The 26,891-nt window shown below is 42.0% G+C and overlaps 1 long non-coding RNA gene across 1 annotated transcript in view; it reads left to right on the forward strand.

Moving 5' to 3' along the window:
* The window catches only part of LOC112546340 (uncharacterized), a 171,833-nt gene that overhangs the window by 52,608 nt on the left and 92,334 nt on the right, over positions 1–26,891 (forward strand). Inside the window, exon 3 of the long non-coding RNA XR_012904348.1 lies at positions 5,562–5,660. This is a non-coding gene — a long non-coding RNA (uncharacterized LOC112546340). The remainder of the gene's footprint in view (positions 1–5,561; positions 5,661–26,891) is intronic.

The raw sequence follows: 26,891 nt of genomic DNA on the forward strand, positions 1-26,891 counted from the left end.
GATTGAACAGTCAGTAGATGCAGTTTAAATCTGCTAGTTTGGCTCTTGCACATATAGAAACCATCCTTTGCAGGACAAGGATTGAAGTGGGGGATATGTTCCTGTCTGGGTTATAGTTGAACCTTTTCCCGTTTAACTCCCATACCTTTCACTCCTGAAGCATAGCAGGTATATGGCATAATATTATTCTAACTATTTTGGGTCCCGGTATTTGTTGTTGGGACCTGACACATAGTGCTGTTACAGTAACATCAAAGCCCAGTCTAACTAGGTAATCACTATGGAAACCATATGCAGCCAAACTGGATCCCCCACAACTGTTTTAAAACCCACTCAGCGGGCCCTCTTTCCCCACTTTTGACATTTGCATCTCCACATCAAATGTTGTGAATATGGTACATCCACCCTGACTTAATTAGCTTCATTAACACTGGTCCTACAATTGGCAAGTGATTTCTTTTGCTGTTATATATAACCTGGATTCTGTAATTTCCATTCCAACTTATCTGAAGAAGTGGTTTTACCCACAAAAATTCATGACCTAATAAATGTATTCATCTCTAAGGGCATGTCTACACTAGGACATTATTTTGAAATAACTCCCTAATGTAGACCATAAGATCATAAGAACGACCATACTGGCTCAGATCAAAGGTCCATCTAGCCCAGTATCCTGTCTGCCAACAGTGGCCAGTACCAGGTGCCCCAGAAGTGACCCAAATTATCTCCTGCCATCTTTCTCCAGCCTTTGACAAACAGAGGCCAGGGGCACCATTCCTTACCCCCTGGTTAATTGCCTTTTATGGACCCTAACCTCCATGAATTTATCTAGCTCTTTTTTAAACTCTGTTATAGTCCTAGCCTTCACATCCTCCTCTGGCAAAGAGTTCCACAGGCTGACTGTGCGTTGTGTGAAGAAGAACTTTCTTTTATTCGTTTTAAATCTGCTACCCATTAATTTCATTTGGTGTTCTCTAGTTCTTATATTACGGGTACAAGTAAATAACTTTTCTTTATTCACCCTCTCCACACCATTCATGATTTTATATACCTCTATAATATCACCCCTAGTCTCCTCTTTTCTAAACTGAAAAGTCCCAGTCTCTTTAGCCTCTCCTCATATGGGATCCTATCCTAACCCCTAATCATTTTAGTTATTCTTTTCTGAACCTTTTCTAAAGCCAAAATATCTTTTTTGAGGTGAGGAGACCACATCTGTATGCATATTCAAGGTGTAGGCGTACTATAGTTTTATATAGGGGCAGTAAGATATTATTCACCTTATTTTCTATCCCTTTTTAAATGATTCCTAGCATCCTAGTTGCTTTTTTGACTGCCGCTGCACACTGTGTGGATGTTTTCAGAGAACTGTCCACGATAACTCCGTGATCTCTTTCCTGATTAGTTGTAGCTAAATTAGCCCCCCCGTCATATTGTATGTATAGTTGGGGTTACTTTTTCCAATGTGCATTACTTTATACTTATCCACATTAAATTTCATTTGCCATTTTTTCCCCTAATCACTCAGTTTGGCGAGATCTTTTTGAAGTTCTTCACAGTCTGCTTTGGTCTTGACTATCTTGAACAGTTTAGTATCTTCCACAATTATGGCACCTCACTGCTTACCCCTTTCTCTTGATCATTTATGAATAAGTTGAATAGAATTGGTCCTAGGACTGACCCTTGGGGGACACCGCTAGTTACACCTCTCCATTCTGAAAATTTACCATTTATTCCTATCCTTTGTTTCCCATCTTTTAACCAGTTCTCAATCCATGAAAGGATCTTCTCTCTTATCCCATGACAACTTAATTTATGTAAGAGCTTTTGGTGAGGGACCTTGTCAAAGAATTTCTGGAAATGTAAGTACTCTATATCTACTGGATCCCCCTTGTCCACATGTTTGTTAACCCCTTCAAAGTACTCTAATAGTAAATTTCCCTTTACAGAAATTTTCCTTTACAGAAACCATGTTGACTTTTATCCAACAAATTATATTTTTCTACATGTCTGACAATTTTATTCTTTACTATTGTTTCAACTAATTTGCCCTGTACTGACGTTAGACTTATCAGTCTGTAATTGCCAGGGTCGCCTCTAGAGTCCTTTTTAAATATTGGTGTTATGTTAGCTGTCTTCCAGTTCTTGGGTAAAGAAGCTGATTTAAAGGATAAGTTACAAACCACAGTTAATAGTTCTGCAATTTCACATTTGAATTCTTTCAGAACTCTTGGTTGAATGCCATCCGGTCTCGGTGATTTGTTACTGTTAAGTTTTTCAATTTGTTCCAAAACCTCCTCTAATGACACTTCAATCTGGGACAGTTCCTCAGATTCATCACCCACAAAGGACAGTGCAGGTTTGGGAATCTCCCTAACATCCTCAGCCATGAAGACTGAAGCAAAGAAATCATTTAGTCTTTCCACAATGGCTTTATCGTCCTTGATTGCTCCTTTTGCATCTTGATTGTCCAGGGGACCCACTGATTTTTTAACAGGCTTCCTGCTTCTAACATACTTAAAAAACATTTTGCTATTACTTTTTGAGTTTTTGGCTAGCTGTCCCTCAAAATCTTTTTTGGCTATTCTTATTACATTTTTACACCTTAATTTGGCAGTGTTTATGTTCCTTTCTATTAACCTCACTAGGATTGAACTTTCACTTGTTAAAAGATGCCTTTTTATCTCTCACTGCTTCTTTTACATGGTTGTTAAGCCATGATGGCTCTTTTTTAGGTCTCTTGCTATGTTTTTTATTTGGGGTATACATTTAAGTTGGGCCTCTATTATGGTGTCTTTGAAAAGTTTCCATGCAGCTTGCAGGGATTTCACTCTGATTAGTTGTACACGGTACCTTTTAATTTCTGTTTAACTAACCCCCTCATTTTTGCGTAATTCCCCTTTTTGAAATTAAATGCCAGAGTGTTGGACTGCTGAGGCGTTCTTCCCACCACAGGAATGTTAAATGTTATATTATGGTCACTATTCCCAAGCGGTCCTATAATAGTTACCTCCTGGACCTGATCCTGCGCTCCACTCAGTACTAAATTGAAAATTGCCTCTCCCCTTGTGGGTTCCTGTACCAGCTGCTCCAAGAAGCAGTCATTTAAGGCATCAAGAAATTTTATCTCTGCATCTCAGCCTGAGGTGACACGTACCCAGTCAATATGGGGATAATTGAAATCCTCTATTATTATTTAGTTTTTTATTTTGATAGCCTCTCTAATCTCCCTTAGCATTTCAACATCACTATCACTGTCCTGGTCAGGTGGTCGATAATATATCCCTACTGCTATATTCTTATTAGAGCATGGAACTACTATCCATAGTGATTCTATGGAACATGTTGATTCATTTAAGATTTTTACTTCATTTGATTCTACATTATCTTTCACATATAGTACCACTCTGCCACCCGCACGACCTATTCTGTCCTTCTGATATATTTTATATTCTGGTATGCTTGTGTCCCACTGATTGTCCTCATTCCACCAGGTTTCTGTGATGCCTATTATGTCAATCTCCTCCTTTAATACGAGGTACTCTAGTTCACTCATCTTATTATTTAGACTTCTAGTATTTGTGTAGAAGCACTTTAAAAAATTGCCATTGTTTATTTGTCTGCCATTCCCTGATGTATTAGATTTTTGTATATATGATTGTTTCTTGTCTGATCTGGCCCATACTTGATCATCTCCCCTCCTCTCTTTCTGACTAAAACCTAGATAATCTCCATGAATGGACTCTCCTCTAAGAGAAGTCTCCATCTGATCCACATGCTCCTCCGTACCACTCGGCTTTCTCCCATCTCTTAGTTTAAAAACTGCTCTATGACCTTTTTAATGTTTGATTTAGGTGGAGACCAGGGCTAAGGTGCCATAGGACTCCTTGTCATTGGGTTAATCAGAATATTAAGGAATGGAGCCGCATTACACTCCCCGCTCTTTTGCTTCCTTTTAAGTCTGTAACCTCCCCCCTCTGATCCCAGCACAGTTCTAGTTTGCACCACAGTAACTAATATAACCCAACTGACAGGTGAAGCCAGAAGCAGCCAGGGCCAGGTTCAACATCTAGGGGTTTCTTTCCATCCATCTGACAGAGAAATGGCTCGAGCCCCCACCTAGTAACCTGGGAAATTCACACCTGAGGAGAATAGATCAAACCAGTCGAGGCAGAGAGGGTATGAAGACTCCTGACCAGAATCACCTTTCTTCATCTCCTCTTACTCTTATAGAGCTCTGAAAGATGAGCCCCTGCTTAGCAAGTTGCTTTCTGCTGTGAGCCCTTCCCTTTGAAGGTTCCCCCACAGTAAGAGCTGTGGAACCAGTACTGGGGACAGTGGCAGTGTGTGGAGCTTCCCTGACTGCGTCTCCACCTAGGATCTTGCCTGCCTTATCCTCACTGCACCACCAACTGGACTTTTTAATGGCCCACTGGGTGGGGTGGTAGCCCCAGGCACCATGCCTTGGGCAACCCTGCAGTGGCCACTTCAACCATGCTATTGATGGGGCACAGGACAGCCAGGAGGATTTCTGAGGTGTGTGGCACAGGATGACAGCAAGAGTCACTCCCACCACAGGCATGGGGCTTAAGAGAAGATGTGGAGCAGGGGCAGGCTGAGGGTCTGTGGCTAGGGGGTTGCCATGGGCTCCATGCCTGAGGCACAAGGGGTGTTGCTCTAGGCCCACACCTCCTAGGCCATGTCTACACTAGGACACTATTTCAAAATAACTAAAATTGACTTAATAACTCCCGATTTTACAGAATTGAAATAGCATGTCCCCACTACAGGGAAGCCTCAAAATTAGTCTGAGCCAGGCTCTGTTAATGTGGATGTGCTACCTCGACTTAGAGCCCCAGGAAGCACTGGAGAGTAGATAGTCTGAATTACTCTGGCACTAACACTATTTTGAAATAACTACTTGGAAATTAGCATTATTCCCCCAAGAAAAGCAGGAGTACAGATTTTGAAATAAGCCGCCCTTTATTTCAAAATAATGGGCTTGGTCGTGTTGATGCTTCTCTTATAAATTCAGCCTATGGAGGGTATTTTGAAATAATGCCTTTGTGTAGACCAGGGCTAGGGGTGCCTCTGGTGATCACTTTTCAAAAGCTGGCACAAGGTTATTTTACTTGTGTATATTCCATTGGGCACGCCTATGGTGCAGCCATTATATGAATTACTCCCAGAATAAGTGAGGGAAACAAAGCCTGGGGAAATGAGAATCAATTCATACAGCATTGACATGGAACCTGCAAAATAGTCTTAATTTAGCAGAGGCAGCACCAAGTGACAGAACAAACAAATTATTCTAGAAGCAGTAGCAGATGCTACAAATAAACTTCTGGGAAAGAGAGCAGTCAGAGAAGCAGTGCAAGAGAGATGGCTGCTTGTGCCATGTCTGTTCCAGGCTTTTTGCTCATCTAACAAACAAGATGCAGTAAATTCTTCTGTCTGTGTAAAAAGCACATGGCAATTTTGTATTCAATGATATTTGAGGAAGCACACAAACTACTAAATAAAGTAAGAATTTACCGATAGATTATTCATTTTTTCCTTAGGAGAGATGTTATCTTGTGATTTAAACACCGGAATCAGGAAGTGCCATATTCTACTGATAGCTCTGGGAAGATAAATCTACATGGTTCCAGTTCAGCAAGGTATTTAAGCATGTGCCTAACTTTAAGCAGATGACTAGACTGCTGGTTCACTGATAACATGGTTGATAAGCTGACTGATATTGTTTCATTACTCTCTCATTGTCTGTCTGTATCCATCTATTCATGTTCTATTTAGACTAAAAGGCTTCTCATCAGGGCTGGTCCAGGGTGGTGGGGGCTCTGGGCTCCAGTCAGTGGCTGCTCCCTGGGGGTAGCTTGGGGCAGTTTGTGGCATGCACCGTGGTGGCCCAGTGGTACCCCAGGGTGGTGGAGGCTCCCCGGGGCAGGCCAGGGTTGCAGGGACCATGCTGAAAGCCCATGGCTGCTCTCTAAACCTGGCTGCTTGCTTCCCCCATGGTCTTTTTTGAGTATAACTTTCCCTCGTATCACACCCTTCCCTTTCTATTTGATGTGAAACAATTGCATTCTGAGCACATCCCATTGTCCCCTCCTTTAAGTTATGATAAGTGGAGGCTGCATAACAAATTTGGTGGTCCTAGCTCTTACCGTTTTGGAGGAGTTCTTGAATGAATGGACTCACAGATGGCTGGACGGACACACAGACCACAAACTCTCTAAAATATATGGTAGATTATGGACTATAGCCCTTAGATTGGGGCAAGACCATCTTTTGATTCTGTGTTTGTACTGGGTTTAGCACAATGTGGTCCTGTTCTCTGAGGGTATGTCTACACTTGCACCCTAGTTCGAACTAGGGATGCAAATGCAGGCATTCGAAATAGTCAATGAAGCGGGGATTTAAATATCCCATGCATCATTAGCATGATCTCGCAGGCGCACTAGTTCGAATCACAGTTGATTTGAACCATGAAGTGCACACCGGGGCGCATTAGTTCAAACAAAACCTCCTCAAAAAATGAAGAGTAACGTTAGTTCGAACCAAGGGGTTTGGTTCGAACTAACGCGTCCCGGCACGCACTTCCTGGTTCAAATCAGCTGTGATTCGAACTAGCGCACCGGTGAGATCATTCTAATGAGGCGCGGGATATTTAAATTCCCACTTCATTGACTATTTCGAATGCCTGCATTTGCATCCCTAGTTTGAACTAGGGTGCAGTGTAGACATACCCGGATTGGGGCATGTGGCAATACAAGAAATGACACCAGTTCTATTGATTCAGTGGGGCTGGTCACATGTTTAATTACCATGCTGAACAGCAGCAGAATGGAGAATGGAAGTAACTGGAAGTTTCAGAATATATTGTCTCGACACTTACTCTGCTTCTTTGAAATGTATTGAAGTTTAAGCAGCTGGAGAAAAAATATTTTCCAGGCCTCTTAGAAGTTCAATTTATCATGCTTGAGTGTATGCACTGAAGTGACCATTACTCCATGGTATGTTGCCTTTAAAATGTTTCTGGGATACATTAACATGTTTCTGACTTCACTTGGGTCAGGAACTCACCCAGTATGTTTGGAGGATTCTGTCAGTGCTAATTAATGTAGCTTGAGTACTAATACAAACAGAAAAACAAACAAGCAAACAAACAAACAAACAAAAATGACCTGTGGAAATTTTAGCAAAATCATATGTTTTCATTAGTGTTTCTTTCTTCATTTTCTTCATTTCCCAAAACAATATATTGATATCATGTGACTCAACTGAGCAGTCAAAGCTGGTGATGCAAAAAAACAAAATGAAGAAAAACATCTGAAGAACAACCAAAGCGTAATTTTAAAAAAACCATTAAACTTCAAATAATGGAAAGATCCCTAAAATTGAAATGCTTTTGTCACAAATTCTTTCTTTTTATTTTTTTTTGAAAAGATTGACATTTTAGTGACAACATTTATGAAATTTCTGACCTGCTCTAGTTGTATGTAAATTTCCTTTTCCTTTTATCTGCAATTTTATGTTGTTCTTTAGGAACATGTGTATTTTCTTTAGGTTTTTTTTCTAACATTTTTTGTTGTTCTGGTTATGAATTATTTATTTTAAATCCAGGGTGCTGCATTGCCTTTGTTGAATCACAAGTATCCCACAGATCAGATTATTTGCCCAAATTCATAAATGATTATTTATCCCTAGAAGGAGTAAGGTGTTTATCAGAATGCTGAAGTTTCATAACCGCTGTTCATGCCACTGTTCCTGACAAATGCAAAAACAAATGAGTCATCCAATCCATATTTCAGATACAACTCACTAATAGTTGTGTTCATGGAATAAGTGAGTCTGTAAGCAAAATACTTCAAGCACTTATCAGAGCTGGAATGATAGCTATGGTTCAGTGAACAGAAAACAGTACAGGCACGTCTACACAGCAGGCCTAAAGCCGAAATAAGCTACGCAACTTGAACTACATCAGTTGCGTAGCTTAAGTTGAAATCGCTTATTTCAGCTTTTGGTGTGTCTACACACCAGTTATTTCAAGGTAGAGCACTGTTCTCCCAACTTCCCTTACTCCTCGTAAAATGAGGGTTACAGGAGTCAGAGTAAGAAGTCCTCCAGTTTGCCATTATTTCAACATTATGTCAAAATAACTGCTTGTAGTATAGTCACAGACTATGTTATTTCGGAATAACGTCTTTGTGCAATGTCTGCTGTGTAGACATACCCTAAGACAGGAGTGGCTACACTTATTAACAGCCATGTACTTTGAGGGTAAAAAAGCATGTGACAACCTACTGGGTAGCAAAAAGAGTTATATTTAACTACAATCAATATTGGCTTGTTGATTTGCCAACTGACTGGCTGGAATATCTCACATGTTTCTATAACCAGAGGCAAAGCTTAAAAAAACTAATAAAGGATTTCTGTTTTAATGGAGTGTTACAGGATTAAGTTGAGAGAAAATCAGCTAATTTCACTTTTATTCTTCTTTGGAGACTAATAATGGATGAAGTCACTAAGCAAGAGGCATATCTGCAGGCCAAATACCTTAGGGTGTGTCTAGACTACATGCCTCCTTCGACGGAGGCATGTAGATTAGCCAGATCGGAAGAGGGAAATGAAGCCGCGATTAAAATAATCGCGGCTTCATTTAAATTTAAATGGCTGCCCCGATCTGCCGATCAGCTGTTTGTCGGCAGATCGGGAGAGTCTGGACGCGATGCCCCGACAAAGAAGCCTTTCTTCATCGACACAGGTAAGCCTCGTGAAACCAGGTTTACCTGTGTCGATGAAGAAAGGCTTCTTTGTCGGGGCATCGCGTCCAGACTCTCCCGATCTGCCGACAAACAGCTGATCGGCAGATCGGGGCAGCCATTTAAATTTAAATGAAGCCGCGATTATTTTAATCGCGGCTTCATTTCCCTCTTCCGATCTGGCTAATCTACATGCCTCCGTCGAAGGAGGCATGTAGTCTAGACACACCCTTGATGAAAAGTTGTGTCTTGAATGTACTGTAGCTATGATGACCTAAACACCTTGAAATGGAAGAATTATCTTTCTAATATAGTTTAATCAGTTACCAACTATTTGGCTTTGTCTACACTGAAGGGCTATGTCTACATTGGCATGATTTTGCGCAAAAGCAGCTGCTTTTGCGCATGCCTTTCTACACTGGTGGGGAGTTCTTGTGCAAGAACACTGACGTTCTAATGTGTGAAATCAGTGTTTCTTGCGCAAGAACTATGATGCTCCCGCTCAGGAAAAAGCCCTCTTGCGCAACTGTTCTTGCGCAAGGGGCCAGTGTAGACAGGCAATATGAATTTCTTGCGCAAGAAAGCCCGATGGCTAAAATGACCATTGGAGCTTTCTTACGCAAGAGAGCGTCTACACTGGCACAGATGCTCTTGCACAAAAGCACATCTCTTGTGCAAAAGCACATCCCAGTGTAGACGCTCTCTTGCGCAAATACTTTAATGCAAAAACTCTTGCGTTAAAAGTATTTGCGCAAAATCTTGCCAGTGTAGATGTAGTCCAGGGTTTTTGTGCAAGAAGCTTTTTGTGGGAGAGATCTTCCACAAAAACTTCTTGCGCAAAAGTGTGTCCACACCTCAAAAGCACATTGCAAAAGCGATGTGTTTTTGTGCAAGAGAGCATCCACACTGCATGGATACTCTTGCACAGGAAAGTTCTGATTGCCATTCACAGAACGGCCATCAGATCACCTGTGCTTTTTGTGATAGGCTCTTTTTGCACAAGAAACCCCTGTTGCCTATCCATACACACCTTTTTGTGCAAGAATTCTTGCACAAAAAGGAGTTATGCCTCATAGAAGGAGGTATACCTACACCACAGAAAGCCCTCTGTTCTGTCAATTGACTGTAGATTTTCTTGCGCAAAAACACACTTGAGGTGTGGATGCTCCACAGGTTTTTGCGCAAAACCCTGTAGTGTAAACATAGCCTTTGATCATAGCTCAAGTGGTGAGAAACGCATCAAATTGGGTGGGTGTTTCAGTCTGGCACTTCTCAGTTAGGCTGTTGCTTTAACTGTAACATTGAATGTCACCAGTAATGGCAAAGGTTGATTTGACTGTTGTGTAGGATCTTTCTGACCCTTTTGAACAATCAGTAAATGAGTTGGGTAAATCACACCCAAATTGTGTGTGTTTGGTAGAGCAAATCACCTTCTATTCATCCCCCATGTTGTGCTATTGCCCAAATTGTGTTCACATCTGTAGTCCCGTGAGATGGCAATCCTGCTCCATGGAAGCTGGCTGGGGCTAAGTGCTAGGAACCCATGCAAGAGAAGCCTGTTCTTTATATAGCTATTAGCATATTTACTCGGGTCCTTTAGGAGGGGCCAGGGCAGGGGGTTTGGGATGTGGAGTCAGGGTTGGGGGTAAGGAAGGACTCCAGGAAGTGCACTCTGTGTACGTGTAGGGATGTGGGTGGATGTGTGTGGATGGGGAGAAGCCTCTTCCCCTCCCCCCGAGATTTGTATCAGGGCTGCTTGATCTTCCCCTTCCTGTCCCTGTCAGGGAGCTAGAGAAAAGTACACAGATTGTTTGCTCCCTGCACTCCTCAGCCAGAGTGAGGAATGAAACAAACTAAGCACTTTCCACTCCCTCCCTGATGAAGGGGAACAGCCAACAATGTCCCCTGGGGGGATTCAGCCCTTGCCCGCACTCCCTAAAGGGCACCTGGGAGCTGGAGGCTCAGGCCTAGAGCAGTCCTGGAAAGTGGGGTTGCAACCCCAGACACCTCCTTTCACCAGCCTGGTGATTTTATTTTCTGTATGGTTTATGAGATGAAATCCTAGTTCAGGCATATATCATTTTCCTGGCACAGTCAAATCCTTACATTGCTTTAAGTTGTGATAAGATGAAGCTGCCTACTGAATTTGGCAATCCTAGCTCCATTTAGGAGGAGTTCTTGAACAAACAGACAGACAGATAAACTCTAAAATATATAGTAGATAAACCATATTCCTGGAGAACATAAGAATAGCCATACTGGATCAGACCAAAGGTCCATCTAGCTCAGTATCCTGTCTGCTGACAGTGGTCAATACCAGATGCCCCAGAGGGAATGAACACAACAGGTAATCCTCCCATGATCCATCTCCTATCATCCATGTCCAGACAGAGGCTAGGGTCACCATTCCTATCCATCCTGGCTAAATAGCCATTGAGAGACCTATACGCCATGAATTTATCTAGCTCTTTTTTGAGCCCTGTTAAAGTTCTAGTCTTCAATACATCCTCTGGCAAGGAGTTCCACAGGTTGACTGTGCACTGTGTGAAGAAAAACTTCCTTTTGTTTGTTTTAAACTTGCTACCTATTAATTTCATTTGGTGACCCCTAGTTCTTACACTATGGAAACCTTTCCCTTATTCAATATTTCTACACGAGTCATGATTTTATAGACCTCTATCATATTCCCCACCTAGTCTCCTCTTTTCTAACCTGAAAAGTTCAAGTCTTTTAATCTCTCTTCATATGGGACCCGTTCCAAACTCCTAATAATTTTTGTTGCCCTTTTCTGAACCTTTTCCAAGTGGTTCTCTGTTCAGTATTTCTTTGGAGGCAGAATGGAGAAAATGCCATTATGCAGCTTTTATGTCTCACAAGGCTGAAGGGGAGAGGATGAAAATGGGAAGAGACTATTTAGTCGTTAGCCTGGTGAGGGGGAGATTAGTCAGGCTGCAGTTCTTCTATCTGTCCCACTAATGCGCAGTCATGGAGTTGCTCAGCCTGGCTGTAGGAGCAAGATTTGGAGCTCAGTGAGCTCATTCTAGTAGTGCAAGTAGGAAGAAAATGTGGTTAGTTTAATCTGTAATGATCGTCTGAAAAATCCCTGAGTTCTGTACCCACTCCAGGGAACACAGAGAGGACTCCACGCTCCCCAGTGTTGCCCTTAGCTCAGGGGTGGGCAATAATTTTTAATGGGGAGGCCACTCCAAGATTTTGGTAAGTGGTCAAGGGCTGCACTTCTGTGGAGGTGGCATGGGTTCTCGGACAGTGGGTAGGGCATAGAAGGGAGCTTGGGATAGAGGACTGGGGTGCAGGAGGGAGTTTGGGTGAAGGGGGTTATAATCTGGGGCAGAGGCTTGGGGTGCAGGGTTCAGGAGGGGTTATGGGTGCAGGAGAGAATTCTGGTTTGGAGGAGGGATGTACGAGGGCGTACAGGGTCTGGGAGGGAGTTGTGACCTGGGAAAAGGGGCTGCAGAGGGTTTGGATTGTGACTTGGGGCAGGGGAATGGGATGCAGGGTCAGGAAGGGGTATGTGTGCAGGAAAGGATTCTGACCTGGGGAAGGGTGCAGGAGGGGGTGCAGGGGCTGGGAGGGAGTTGTGACCTGAAAGAGATGAGGAGAGGGGATACAAAGGGTTTGGGTAGCGGCCTGGGGCAGATAGTTGGCAGGAGAGAGACGAATGGGCTGGGAGGTGCTTACCTTAATTGCTCCCAGCCAGCAGGTCTACAGACTCTACTTTTGGGCTGCTCCATGTGCCTCTGCTCCAGCACTGGGAGGGAGGGGAGAGAGAGGGAGTGAGGAAGTTTCATTTGTTTCCCCTGACTTCAGCAAAATTTCTCAGCTCCTATTATCCAGAAACTGGCCAATGGGAGCTTGGAGATTTTGCTATGGGCCGGGGATAGCGCATAAAACTTTCTCCTCCCTGCCCAGCTTGCAGAGCAATTAGTAGCCTGCTGTTTAAAGCCACTGCCCCTGCTCTGTAATAAGGTACACCAGCAAGGTGGCTGTGGGCCAGATCTGACAGCTTAGAGGGCTGGATTCAGCCCACTAGCTGCCTCTTGACCACCCCTGCCTTAGCTAGATTTGCCAGCTCTAGCTTTAAGAACTTTTTCTCATGGCTTCAAGACAAAAACATTCTGTTCATTTTTCTGTAGCTGGGTTTCTCATGATGCCTGTTACAGTCCCTTTGGGGATCACATACTTATGTGTCACTGGGCCGTAGCCAGATTTGGAATTGTAATCACTGCATCATCAACATGGGGAAAAAACATTGCATTGTTTATTCCACAGCTCCAAATGTTCCCCACATGTATCAGTGTTTTATTCTGCCTACTGCTTGTTCCTACAATTTCCCATGAGAGACTGTTTTGCAGTCAAAAATTTCATTATTAGAAAGTTTTTCCTGATATTCTGCCAAACTAACATTTAGTTTCTCTTTCCAAATTTAATCAAAATATCCTTCATGATCAAACCCTAAATCACCCTGCAAGGCTGATAGGGAAGTTCTGAGTCAGGGAAACATTTCATAAAGGAAAAATGAAAGATATTTGTTAATGTTTCAAGAGAGCTACTGAGTAATTAAGGTCTTGGGATTTATGGACCCAACTGCCACTGTGGACCTCTAAGTCCAAAATTTTGACCAGTTGTTACCTAACCCTATAGGCATATAGCCATAGCAGAGTTAGTTAGAGGAAAAACTTTAAAAATAACAAATAGTTTAGTAGCACTTTAAAGACTAACAAAATATGTTAAAAAAAAGAAGAACTCCAATTAATATCAACGGGATACCAAGAGATTCAAGGATAATCAGGCAGATCAGCCATTGTTACACTATTGCATCTTTGAGTTTATGTATAATTGTAGAATTGTATGAGTGGTAACTGCTGGTGGACATGTGCAAAGCACCTCAGTCCTGACTCCCAGTACCTCATCTATGCCTAATCCAAGGAGGTTACTGAAACTAGGTCTTTCCAACCTACCTTGCCTGCAGGGCCTAATCTGGTTTATGCTCTCAAAGAGCACCTACCAGGCAGGACCCTGCACAAAACAATTGTAATAGGACAGCTCCTTTACCCTCCTGAAGAGAAATCTCTCCTAGGATGTTAGAAATCTATGTTCATAATCCTCCTTTGGCCTAATTCAAAGCAGAGCTTTGAACCCAGGGCCTCCCAGTCCTTGGTGAGTGCCCTGAGCTATGTCATTGTCTCTGGTAAACTGTTCTTATGGTCTCCTGTGGAAGTGGTTCCAATTTCAATGAAATACAGAAATAGTCATGGAGTCAGTGACAGAATGGGAATGGTTCTATAGTGTTGTGGTTAATACGTTTTCTTAGGAGACACAGATCCAGCCTATCCCTATGCCAGAGAATATTTAAGTAGCTGTACAAAGTTGATAGATTGAGGAACCTTCCTTTACCCTAAAATCTCCTGTAACGCATGGTTGGGGCACTCAGGTGGGATATAGGAGAGCAAGTTTCAAATTCCTCTCTTGAATCATGTAACGGGGGGATTTAAACAAGGGTCTTCCCCATGGTGGGTGAGTTCTGCAACAACTGGGCTCCATAGGCTGTAAAGTGTGAGGCAGCAGAGTCAGCATCTTTTGTGAGAAATGACTGCCCTGGTGCAGGCACCTAATTCCCGCAGAGGATACATAGCTGTGCATCCCAAGTGGAGAGAGGCGCCTAACTACCTATGAAGGGAAAGACCTAAGTCCCACCCTTAGCATTTTCTATTGGCTAGTTTAAGCAGCTTCTCGTGCTGGCTTTTATAAATCTCTCTCCTTCTGAAGCTTAACTCATCCCATTCATTGAATAGAAAATTGGGGGCTGTAGAGTAGGCTTGGTGGCTGGGCACTACAACCTTTTAAAACTTCATATTGAGATGTTCCCAATTAATATTAAGTAGTTAAAGATAAAGGAGCAATAAAACCCAGTTTAGCTTTCAGGTTCAAGCCTCTACATCAGTTACAGAAAATGTTTTAGTAAATGAACAGTGGATGACACGTTCAATGATAAAAACCAAGCTTTATTCAAAAGAAAAATGATGAGTTAAGCAAACAGGCATGTAGTTACCACTCATACAATTCTACAATTATACATAAACTCAAAGATGCAATAGTGTAACAATGGCTGATCTGCCTGATTATCCTTGAATCTCTTGGTATCCCGTTGATATTAATTGGAGTTCTTCTTTTTTTTTTTAACATATTTTGTTAGTCTTTAAAGTGCTACTAAACTATTTGTTATTTTTTAAGTTTTTCCTCTAACTAACTCTGCTATCCCTCTGAAACTATTTTTATAGTTATTAGTATTTTTAATGTTAGTTAGTACACTAATTATCATCTTCACATTTCTACTATCTTCTTGATGATTTTTTATATTAACACTTTATTTAAATTAGCATCAGCATCTTTGTAATACATGTCCTTCTAATACTATCCGTCTAGATATCACTTTTAATAAAGCATTCACAATTCTTAAAATGGTCTACTTTTTAAAAAACAGCTAAATCCAAAACATAGCCACAGCATAATCTCGAGTCATGTCTTTGCTAACTTCAGTTTTCCCATCTTACTTTCTCCAGCTTATTTCTAACTTTTCTTACTGTAAGCAGGGTCTGGATCAATGCTTCCATTACCGCCAGCTGGAATGGGAAAGAAATCCTGGATTTGTTTATGTAAATACAGTTTGCCCCTGCTTCACTTGGATGTGTTGGATATTTGGCTGTTATAATGGTGTTTTGCTCATTGTTATCAACTTGGCTGGTGTTGGGTCACAAATTGTGTTAATACTAATTGCAATGTCTGTAATTATTGGGGAAATACAAAAGAAGAAAGTCTGTGCTTAACCTGGCACAGAAGAGGGAAACTTTCCTGATTATACCAACTGCACGAGTTCTCCTCAAAGGATCTGAGGAAACCTACTATGTGTGTGTATCATGTCCTCACTAGCCACTCCCGGTGCATTGTAAGTTAGCCTGTTTACTGACCTTATAATCCTATCATGCCTATGGGCACAGCAGGAGCTGTTGGGACTTGTAGTGAGTGATGAGGGTTCTCTTGAAGGTACCTTCTCTACAGTCACAGGCCCTTGCATCTCTTGCTGAAATGCTGGGATGTCCAAGGCACCAGGGACACCTCCCACTTGAACATCCCCTCTGTCCACCAACCTAGATGCATCTTCACAGGTCAGTTTGTCTTCCAGAAGGTCTGGGAACATTAGTGGGGCAAGTTCATCATCCCAGGTTGGTCTTGTTGTGGACAGAGGATTGCCTTCCATGGGTTTAAATACTTCTGCCATAGGATTTAGAGCTGAAGAAATGGAGCTCTCCCCATACTTAGCTGATGGAGTTCAAAATCTGGTCTCCATTCTAGGATACTCCACGGGAGCATCTTCCTTTTCAGATTTATTTTCAGATATTCTGTGTGAAGTCACAGGGCCAGGGCCCAAAAGGGTTGTGGATTCACTTCAAGGTAGAGTCGATTAGGGATAGATAGTTGCTTTTATTAATCTCACTACAAGTACAGGCTTAATGCTGCCAAATGGTTACACAACTACTACAAAATACAAATCTCACTACATCACTACCATAACAGGCTTAATACTACCAAATACACAGCTACTACAAACTAATCCAAATAATTAGCATAGGCAAAGCAATGCATATAAGTGAGCAACAGGCACTTGGAAATGCTTACACCTCTTCAGGTCTGCAGGGAGTCCCGTTCCAGTCACCTCGCACCAGGCTGCAGTGGACATGGCTCCAGCTGGGGGACCCAGGGCACCTTCCAAGGTTCAGGTCTCTGGTGGAACTCACTGGACACGAGATTCCCTACACTAGTTATACTACAGGGCTACGTTTACTCTTGCCCCTTCTTCGGAAGAGGCATGCTAATTTCTAACTTTGGAATAGGGAAATCTATTCATAAGATCTTATAAGAGATCCTCCGGAAAAGGGCTTTATTCCGGAGGATCGCACCAGTCTGGACGCTCTTTTCCGGCTTTTCCCCAAGCCGGAAAAAAAGCGGCGGACATGTTTAAATCCCCCGCGGATTTCCCTATTCCAAAGTTAGAAATTAGCATGCCTCTTCCGAACAAGGGGCCAGTGTAGACACAGCCCAGTTGTTTACCGGGTGTGCACATATCTGGCTCAATGCCATTCTTATCACTCTTATGGGCTGAGACCATGGTCAAACTTGTTTACTGCTCAGTAGTTTCCCAGCTCAAGGCATGGGTTAGAGCTGATAAAGCCTAGCTGCTGTCTGGGCTTGAGCGTCCCAAGCTATGCTAAGCTGGGTACAGCAGGGATGGAAACTTCCATCCTAGGTCTGCTAAGCTGCAGCACCCACATATGACTTTTATGTGACATGCTAGGTAAAGGGAGTGGCAAAGGGCCCACTGCATGTGTTGGGTGATGGATTTGGCCCAGAACTCCCTTTTCACCCAGGTCCCATGTCATGGTCTATTTCATAAGGAGTACCTACCAATTCTCCCACAGGCAGTAGAGGGTTTTGATGCACTGTCTTCATTTGTCCTGACTCCGTCTCAGGTTTAATCTTGTAGGCTGGCAGATCTCTAAGCTTTTCCACCACCAGGTAAGGTATTTCTTTTCATCTGTCAGCAATCTTGTGCTTGCTAGCAACATCCAAATTTCACAGCATAACTCTATCCCTGGCTGGAGCTCCTGCAGATGCACTCTTGCATCATATCAGTGTTGGTTATAATCCGAATTCTTGCAAGCAGCAGCTGTGGCCAAGCAATAGGCATCCTGCAGCTTTTCTCTTACGCTACGTCTATACTACAAGCCTCTTCCACAAGAGGAAATGCAAATGGAGTGCTCATTTACATATGTCATGCTCTCATTTGTATTTCCTCCTTGGATCCGTTTTGCACAAGAGGTTTTTGCGCAAAAAAGCGCTGTGTAGATGGCCCCTTTTTGCACAAAAACCCCCTTTTGTGCAAGAGCCAGTCAGTCACTACATAGATGTTCCCAACATTCTTCCTGTCCATTTCTAAAGCTTTCGTGGGCATAACCCACTTCTTTAGATGACTGGAGTATTCAAAGTCCAGATCCAAGAATAAATAGGGAAGGGGCAGGGAGAAAGGGGGGAAAGTGGTAGTGTGCTAGCCAGCCAATGTCCCTAGCACATTACCTTACACATCCTAATGACTTAACCAACTAAACAATGGGTACTTAGAGAAGGTGCAAATTGCTCTTATCATCTTCTTGTAACTCGAACACGTTAATTCACATTTTCCCCCCTTCCTTCCTCCTCCCCTCCCCTATTTCTTCTTGGATCTGGACTTTTAAAATGCCATTCGTCTGAAGAAGTGGGTTGTGCCCATGAAAGCTCGTGATACCATCTCCATGTTTTGTTACTTTTTAAGGTGCTGCTAGGCTATTTGTTGTTTTTTTAAGTTTTTCCAGTTACAGACTAACTTAGCTACCCTTCTAAAGCCTCTGTTTGTGGTGTTTTCCCAAATGAATGCCACACTACTTCCCTCCCCTTTTATTAAAGGTTTCATTTCTACACTCAGACTCTGTGCTTGTGAGTGGGGAAGCATTGCCTCTCAGAGGCACCCAGGGGTGGTGTGTGAATTTCCCAGGTTACTGGGTGGGGGCTTGAGCCAGTTCTGTGTTGGATGGATGGAAAGCAATCCCTAGATATTTAACTCTGCCCTGGCTGCTGCTGGCCCTACCTGGCAGAAGGGTTACATTACATAAGGAACCTCCTTTTCCCATATACCTTTACATTTAGGTCAAAACCTCATTTCTACTTAACATAAGTTACAATGCCTAAAGTTAGGCACTGCAACATTGAAAGTACTCTTTGTGGATTCAGCACTGGGACTATTCATAAGAGCAAAGATAAGTTCCTAAATAAATGGCTTCACATTTTTTCTATACTTGTCTATCCAAATATGTTTGGTTCCTGAAATAAACAAATATTGAATGAGTTGTTGTGCCTAGTCTTTAATTTAGAGTTGCATAGCTTAGTATTTTTCAAAAAAAAAAAAATAGTTCCAATACTGCTTATGCTCCATCTGTTTCAAAAGAAGCATAATGAACTTTAATACCCTCCCAGCTGTACTGATATTTTTAGCCACACATTCAGGCTTCTAATCTCTCAGCTTCAGTCTGTATTCTTGGCACAAGATAGAATTTGTAGTATTGTTATTTTCAGATGTTTGTATTGCAGATACTCATTTGAAATCCTCATCTATAGTTTTCTTCCTAACTCCACAGACCTGGTTTAACATACAATCCTGCAAGGTTTTTGTTAGCCACCTGTGAGGCTTGTTTTTTGATCTCCTCAAGGAAATGACCAAGCTTCCTCTGAGGAACACATTTGAAGAAAACATGGACATTTGAGCTGAAAAGTCAGTGAGAATGTATGCTTGTCAGTGTACTTGGACAAAGAGTCAACTCTTTCCTTTTTTACCTCACAATGAATATGATTTAGTTGTGAGGGTTCAGCAACATGCCTCAGGCTTAGTATGACTGACAGATGATTGGAGAGAAAAATCCCCAAATGGGACTCCTGTGTTTTTTCTAACAGTAATGCAGAGTAACAGGATGGTAAACCACATTACATAAATAGGCACATGCTGTGAATAAAGACAGGTTTTACTGTGGGCAGAAAGTGTAGCCTGCTAGAGCATGAGGAGAAACACTGTACTGTAGACCTGGATTCATCCAGGTCCTTAATTGCTTGTATATTTTCAGTTACTTCAAATAGGAGTATTTTATAAGCTTAAAATTAAGTTAATGTGCATGCTATAAGAGAGAGAGGATGGGCCAATGGCTAGGATGCTCTTGGGACATGGATACACACGCTCAATTCATGTATGCTAAAAATACTCTGTGTGAATGTGGATAAGTCACGGAATGCAGAAAAGGAGTTAGATGCCTGAGTTTTAGTTTTGGGACTAATTGATGCACAAACTCCTGCTGAAATCTTATGGGTTCCTTAACTTACTCCACAACTGTTTTTTTGCATTAAAAGTTCTCTAGGCACTTATCACCTATGGCAAGGTGATAGGGAACAGCCAGCATGGATTTGTAAAGAATAAATCATGTCAAACCAATCTGATAGCTTTCTTTGATAGGATAACGAGTCTTGTGGATAAGGGAGAAGTGGTGGATGTGGTATACCTAGACTTTAGTAAGGCATTTGATACGGTCTCACATGATATTCTCATCAATAAACTAGGCAAATACAACTTAGATGGGGCTACTATAAGGTGGGTGCATGACTGGCTGGATAACCGCACTCAGAGAGTAGTTATTAATGGTTCACAATCCTGCTGGAAAGATATAACAAGTGGAGTTCTGCAGGAGTCTGTTTTGGGACCGGTCGTTCAATATCTTCATCAACAATTTAGATATTGGCATAGAAAGTACGCTTATTAAGTTTGCAGATGATACCAAGCTGGGAGGGGTTGCGACTGCTCTGGAGGATAGGGTCATAATTCAAAATGATCTGGACAAATTGGAGAAATGGTCTGAGGTAAACAGGATGAAGTTTAATAAAGACAATTGTAAAGTGCTCCACTTAGGAAGGAACAATCAGTTTCACACATACAGAATGGGAAGCGACTGTCTGGGAAGGAGTACGGCAGAAAGGGATCTAGGGGTTATAGTGGACCACAAGCTGAATATGAGACAGCAGTGTGATGCTGTTGCAAAAAAAGCAAACATGATTCTGAGATGCATTAACAGGTGTGTTGTGAGCAAGACATGAGAAGTCATTCTTCTGCTGTACTCTGCGCTGGTTAGGCCTCAGTTGGAATATTGTGTCCAGTTCTAGGCACCGCATTTCAAGAAAGATGTGGAGAAATTGGAAAGGGTCCAGAGAAGAGCAACGAGAATGATTAAAGGTCTAGAGAACATGACCTATGAGGGAAGGCTGAAAGAATTGGGTTTGTTTAGTTTAGAAAAGAGAAGACTGGGGGGGGGGGGGGCATGATAGCCATTTTCAGGTATCTAAAAGGGTGTCATAAGGAGGAGGGAGAAAACTTGTTCATCTTGGCCTCTGAGGATAGAGCAAGAAGCAATGGGCTTAAACTGCAGTAAGGGAGGTTTAGGTTGGACATTAGGAAAAAGTTCCTAACTGTCAGGGTGGTCAAACACTGGAATAAATTGCCCAGTTGGGAGGTTGTGGAATCTCCATCTGTGGAGATATTTAAGAGTAGGTTAGATAAATGTCTATCAGGGATGGTCTAGACAGTATTTGGTCCTGCCATGGGGGCAGGGGACTGGACTCGATGACCTCTCGAGGTCCCTTCCAGTCCTAGTATTCTATGATTCTATGCCTCTGCCTGTGGGCATTCACACTCCTGTCTTCTCATAGGTACCTGCCTTAGTCCTACAGCAGTTCACAGACCAGGGGAAGACAGTCATTCAGACATCTCACTTACCCACTGGATTTAGCCCCTTAGGCAAATTCACACAAAAGAGCCCAGGAAGCTTGGGAAGGAGGACGTCTTCACTCATAACTTTTTGCCCAGTGGTTAGGGCACTCACGTGTCTCTGTAGGAAACCCCAGTCAAGTCCCTCATCCCTCTGTTTGCTGGTGAGAAGAGAGTTGAACAGGGATCTGCTACCTCTAAAATACATGCCATGACTTGTGCTGTGAAAAATAATTAGCATGTTGGAGCAGGGGGCTGGATCCTGGGTCTTCCTCATTTTGAGTGAGTGCACTGACCTCTCTTAGGCTATGTCTACACTGCCTCTTTTTTGCGGAAGAGGCAATGCAAATGAAGCATTCATTAGCAACTTCTCATGCTTCATTTGCATATTCTCTTCAGATTCTTTTTGCAGGAGAGGTTTTTGCACAAAAAATAGCAGTGTAGATGCATCCATTTTGTGCAAAAGAAACCTTTTGCACAAGAACCTGTGTACCTCATTTTTTAAGGTTTTGTGCAAAAGGGTTTTTTTGCACAAAACGGACATGTCTACACTGCTTTTTTTGTGCAAAAACCTTTTCCACAAAAAGCATCTGAAGATAATATGCAAATGAAGTGTGAGAAGTTGCTAATGAATGCTTCATTTGCATTGCCTCTTCCGCAAAAAAGAGGGAGTGTAGACGTAGCCTTAGTCTCTTTTCTCTTGGGAGTCATTTGTGCCAGAGCAAAAGCAAGAGCTATGAGACCCAGAATCAAGTCCCCCTGATCCATTGACTATTTCATTTTTTATTCACAGTGTAACTGCTCCCACTGGAGAGAATGAAGGATTCTCAACATTTCTTGCTAAGCAGATATCAGTACTGGAGTGAGGTTTAGCGCATGTCCCTCTAATTGGCATCTCCCACTAACTAAATGAAGTGATTCCTTGCCTAGCATACTGTGCCTTGTGAATCAATGTATGATCTCTCTCTGTACACTGTATAGGAACGTAGGCACCTAATTCAAGCCTTGTGTATCACAGTGATTTTTCCAGGAGCCTAGAAGTTAGACACTGTGATTCTGAGCATGACAATGCTTGCCTCCTTTTGGGCATTCAGGCCTTAGTCTCTCTCTCTCTCTCTGCCTCAGTTGCCAATGTATAAAATGGGAATAATAGCTCTTTGCTACTTTCACAGGGGTGTTATGAGGATAAACATTGAGGCTGCATCTAGACTGGCAAGATTTTGCGCAAAAGTGCCCACTTTTGCGCAAAATCTTGCCGCCTGTCTACACTGGCCATGAGTATTTGCGCAAAAACACTGACCTTGTACTGTACAAAATCAGTGGTTCTTGTGCAAATACTCTGATGCTCCTGTTCAGGGATAATCCCTCTTGCACAAGTATTCTTGCGCAAGAGGGCCAGTGTAGACAGCAAGGTTAATTTCTTGCACAAGAAAGCCCGATGGCTAAAATGGCCAACAGAGCTTTCTTGCACAAGAGAGAGTCTACACTGGCATGGAAGCAAAAGCATCCGCCCCAGTGTAGACGCTCTCTTGCGGAAATACTTTTAACGGAAAAACTTTTCCGTTAAAAGTATTTGCGCAAAATCTTGCCAGTCTAGACTCAGCCTGAAAGATTAGCAGGAGCCTGGCTACAATGGTAATGGGGCCATGTAAATACCTCTGATCTTTGTAGACATGTGCTCAAGTACTTTGCTTTGTTGGGGTCAAGATTCCTTTCTGCGTGAGACCAGAGGGTCTGTCCTATGTCATTCCCTACACTTTGACAATGATCTGCAGGAAAGTGTGTGAAATCCAATAGTAGACAGTATGGAAAAAAACTGTCCCTGTCCAGAAAGGTGGTTTCTTCAATGAATGATTGGTTCATTTCTGAAACATGAGTGTTTATATATCCCATATTTATATAACCTTCTCTAATGTACTTTTAGCTGTTTTCATTATCAATAGCTAATTTAAAAAAATCCTGCTAAGCTCTCAGTGCCAATTATATCTTGTGGCAATTGGTTCTGCCATTTAATCATGCAGGGCATAAAAAGCATTTCACTGTGTCCATTTAAAGTTGTTTTTCTTTAGAAATCCCCTTCTTCTTGTATTATGAAAGCGAGCAAACAGGAGAATCCAGTTTACTTTCTCTCTTCTGTTCATTATTTTCAATATCTGGATGAAGTCTCCCCTTTTTCTTTTCTCCCTAAAGTCTTAGTGGTTTCAGTCTCCCTTCATGCAGAAATCTTTCTATGCCTCTAATTATTTAATGTTGTCCATTTCTAGATACCTTCTATAATCACCTGAACTCATTTGAAGGTGAGGTTGTCGGTTTTGTGCAAACTATTCAAGATGAGGCTAATGTTTTAGTTGTTATTTTCCTGCCAATCTTGATATATCATAGCATTTTGTTTACTGTTTTGATGGCAGTTGCAAACTGATCAAAGGTTTTCAGGAAAGCATTTTAATATGCTCATGTTCTGTAACTAAGCAGCATACTTTCAGCATTGTAGAATATCAATGTTTTAGCTTTTCTGACCATAGAAAATGTCATAGAGACAATCATCAGACAATGATTCAAACAGTCAGATAACCTGTTAGTGACAGTGGTTTGACTAGATGTTTTGGAAGACCATAATGCTGAAATAAATAGGAGACTGTCCATTGCCATTCCATGGGTTTTCTATCAGTCTGAAAATACCCATGATAGACATTATGGAGAGACATGTACATGTTTTGTCTCGAATATTTTCTAAAATAAGTTTTCTTTCCTCCTCTTCATTATTTTAATCATCTTGGTTTTAAATATCACTGTACAGACATTCACTTTTGAGAAATAACAATAATTGACATCATTTGGAGGTTTTCAATTAGAGCAATTATCACAGCATCTCTTCCTGAAATTGGCAACGAATATAACAAGGATAATAGGGACTCAGAAAAAATACAACACAGTGTGGTGTCAGATCACAGGCAAATGGAAATAATTTTACTTGAAGCATGATCCAGATGAAGCCCTTAAAATAATGTTATAAATTGCTACAGGTACTCACCAAAAACATTGTCATGGAATGGGTGATTGAAAAAGAAAATGCAGCAAGTTCAGATGCCAACTAACTCGCCATTTCCTATGATATCCCACAAATTCATTTCTTCCCTTGTCAATGCAAGAGGAATGTAAAATGTTGTCTATTCCACTTAATTGTAATCCATTTAGACTCTTAGACCTGGTCTATACTACATCAGAAGTTGAAGTAAGATACACAACTCCAGCTACATAACTTACATAACTGGAATCAACGTATCTTACATTGTGTTTCTATGCTGGCCTTACAGCGGGAGGCCAATAGGAGCAAAAACTCCCATCGGCTTCCCTTACTTCTCATGAGGAGGAGGAGTACTGGCACCAATAGGGGCTCCCTTTGAGTTCGATTTAGCAGTCTATACTATACCTTCTAAATCGAACCCTGAAATATCAAATGTGGCAGCATCTATCTTCCACATAGTGTAGACATGCCCTTACAGTGTGCTTTTCCCACATCATGATTCAGTTCCTTTTAGATGTCGAAGAGGAGAACAGTCACTGTCAGGAGATTGTAAGGTATCAGCCAATAGGGCAGTTGCATTTGGAGTCCAAACGGATGCCAGAGTCCTGCAGAAAATGATACATATTTTAATGGGCACTGATTGATCACTGTCATTAGTACCCTACACTGCTCTATGCACTGTACATGCCTTATTTATTTGTAGTAACAAATGTATTGGCCAATCACTTTTTTAAATATTTGGGACATGTGACACTAACAATATTTTCCTAAAGCGTAGTAATTGAGAAAATGCAAATATAAACAGAGACTTGATTTAATATTACAGAACAGGGGTTTGCTCATTAAGATTGCTGTCTGAAAGAAAGTTACTTGAATTGTGGGACCGACGAAATTCTCCATTCCAGCTGGGCTCAAGGAAGGACTGTATTGGGGATGAGGAGCAAAGATAGACCTAAGCCACCTTAGGTTTATCCTAGGTAGGAAATACTACATAGATGGGGCTACTGTAAGGTGGATGCATAACTGGCTGGCTAACCATTCTCAGAGAATAGTTATTAATGGCTTAGAGTCATGCTGGAAAGGCATAACAAGTGGGGTCCACAGTGGTCTGTTTTGGGACCGATTCTGTTCAATATCAATGATTTAGATATTGTCATAGAGAGTACGCTTATTAAGTTTGCAGATGATATCAAACTGGGAGGGGTTGCAAGTGGTTTGGAGGATAGGGTCATAATTCAAAATCATCTGGATAAGCTGGAGAAATGATCTGAGGTGAACAGGATGAAGTTTAATAAGGACAAATGCAAAGTATTCCACTTAGGAAGGAACAATCAGTTTCACACATACAGATTGTTGAGAGGGAGTACCACAGAAAGGTATCTAGGGGTCATAGTGGGTCATAAACTAAATATGAGTCAACAGTGTGACATGTTGCAAAAAAAGCAAGCATGATTCAAGGATGCATTAACAGGAATGTGGAGAGCAAGACACGAGATGTCATTCTTCTGCTCTGCTCTGCTCTGCTCTGCACTGATTAGAAAAATTATTCTCCTTGTATCTTTAATTTTATGCTGGTCACTTGTTTCATACAGGTTGCCAGTGTTTTTTTGAGTGTCTTGTGTGAGTTGGTGTTTTTCTTAAAGCCTCAGGTCCTAGAATTAGGTGATTAAAATGAAAACTGTGATTCTGACATAAATAAAGGTAAGTTCCTAACACTTGGGATGTAGAAAAAAAGTTTAAAAAATGACCCAACTGCTCCTAAGGGCTCCAAAGCAGGAAGACAAATAAAAAGAACCCAACACATAATTTAAAAAATAATATTTTTAAACACAACTTATGATTTTGGAGAGAAGGCAGACCTATAATTTTGTGAATGTTTGCGGTTGGCCAGGACTGCTGACAGGTGTGGGGGCAAAAGGGGGAGTTGCTCTGGGGTCTGGAGAGTTGAAAGGGCCCCGGGTTCTTGGTTGCTGCTGCTGCTACTGTTTGAGGTTTGAGCCCCGAGCCCTTCAAATTGCCATCGGAGTGCCACACCATAGGCTCTGTGTGGGTCTGAGAGCTTGTGGGGCATATATGCTGCTCTCTGTGAGGCATGGAGGGCTGGCTTCCCTGGTCACACCCCTGGTGCCCAGGGCCCCACCCCTTGGACTTGAGTCCCTGGCCCTACTGGGATTGCAGAGCTGGCTCTCCCTCCACCTTGCCAAGGGGCCTCCAGAGGCTGTCAGCTCCCCTGGGGTTGGTAATACTAAAGCTAATTTGAATGAGAGAAGTTAGGATAACATTGAACACTTTTGCAAGGCCCACTAGCAGTGTTCTGTGAGCCAGCAACATAAATGTCCAGTTTCTAGTGTAAAACTCTACTGAAGTGGAGTCACACAGGACACACAATCTACTGTTGTAACTGAGATTTAAATATGATTTTTGGAGTATAGGAAAATGTTGATGGGAGACAAGTTGCTGCTTAGATGCTCTGGAAATTGGGTGGATTGGAAGAAGAATGCAAGAAAACAGTCTACTATAAAGTTGCAATTGCAGTAATAGCCAAGGAGCAGCTATCTTGCCACTCTGTGATTTGGTGTGTGTGTGTAGTGGGATGGTGGTGGTGGAAGTCTCTAATAGGCTTTTACAAAGCCTTTTGGATGGATAGTTTTCCTTTCTGTCTATTTTGCTCTGTAATTTCATCAGTACGAAA

Source organism: Pelodiscus sinensis, chromosome 1, assembly GCF_049634645.1.
Source record: "Pelodiscus sinensis isolate JC-2024 chromosome 1, ASM4963464v1, whole genome shotgun sequence".
In the NCBI taxonomy this organism is placed as follows: Eukaryota; Metazoa; Chordata; order Testudines; family Trionychidae; genus Pelodiscus; species Pelodiscus sinensis.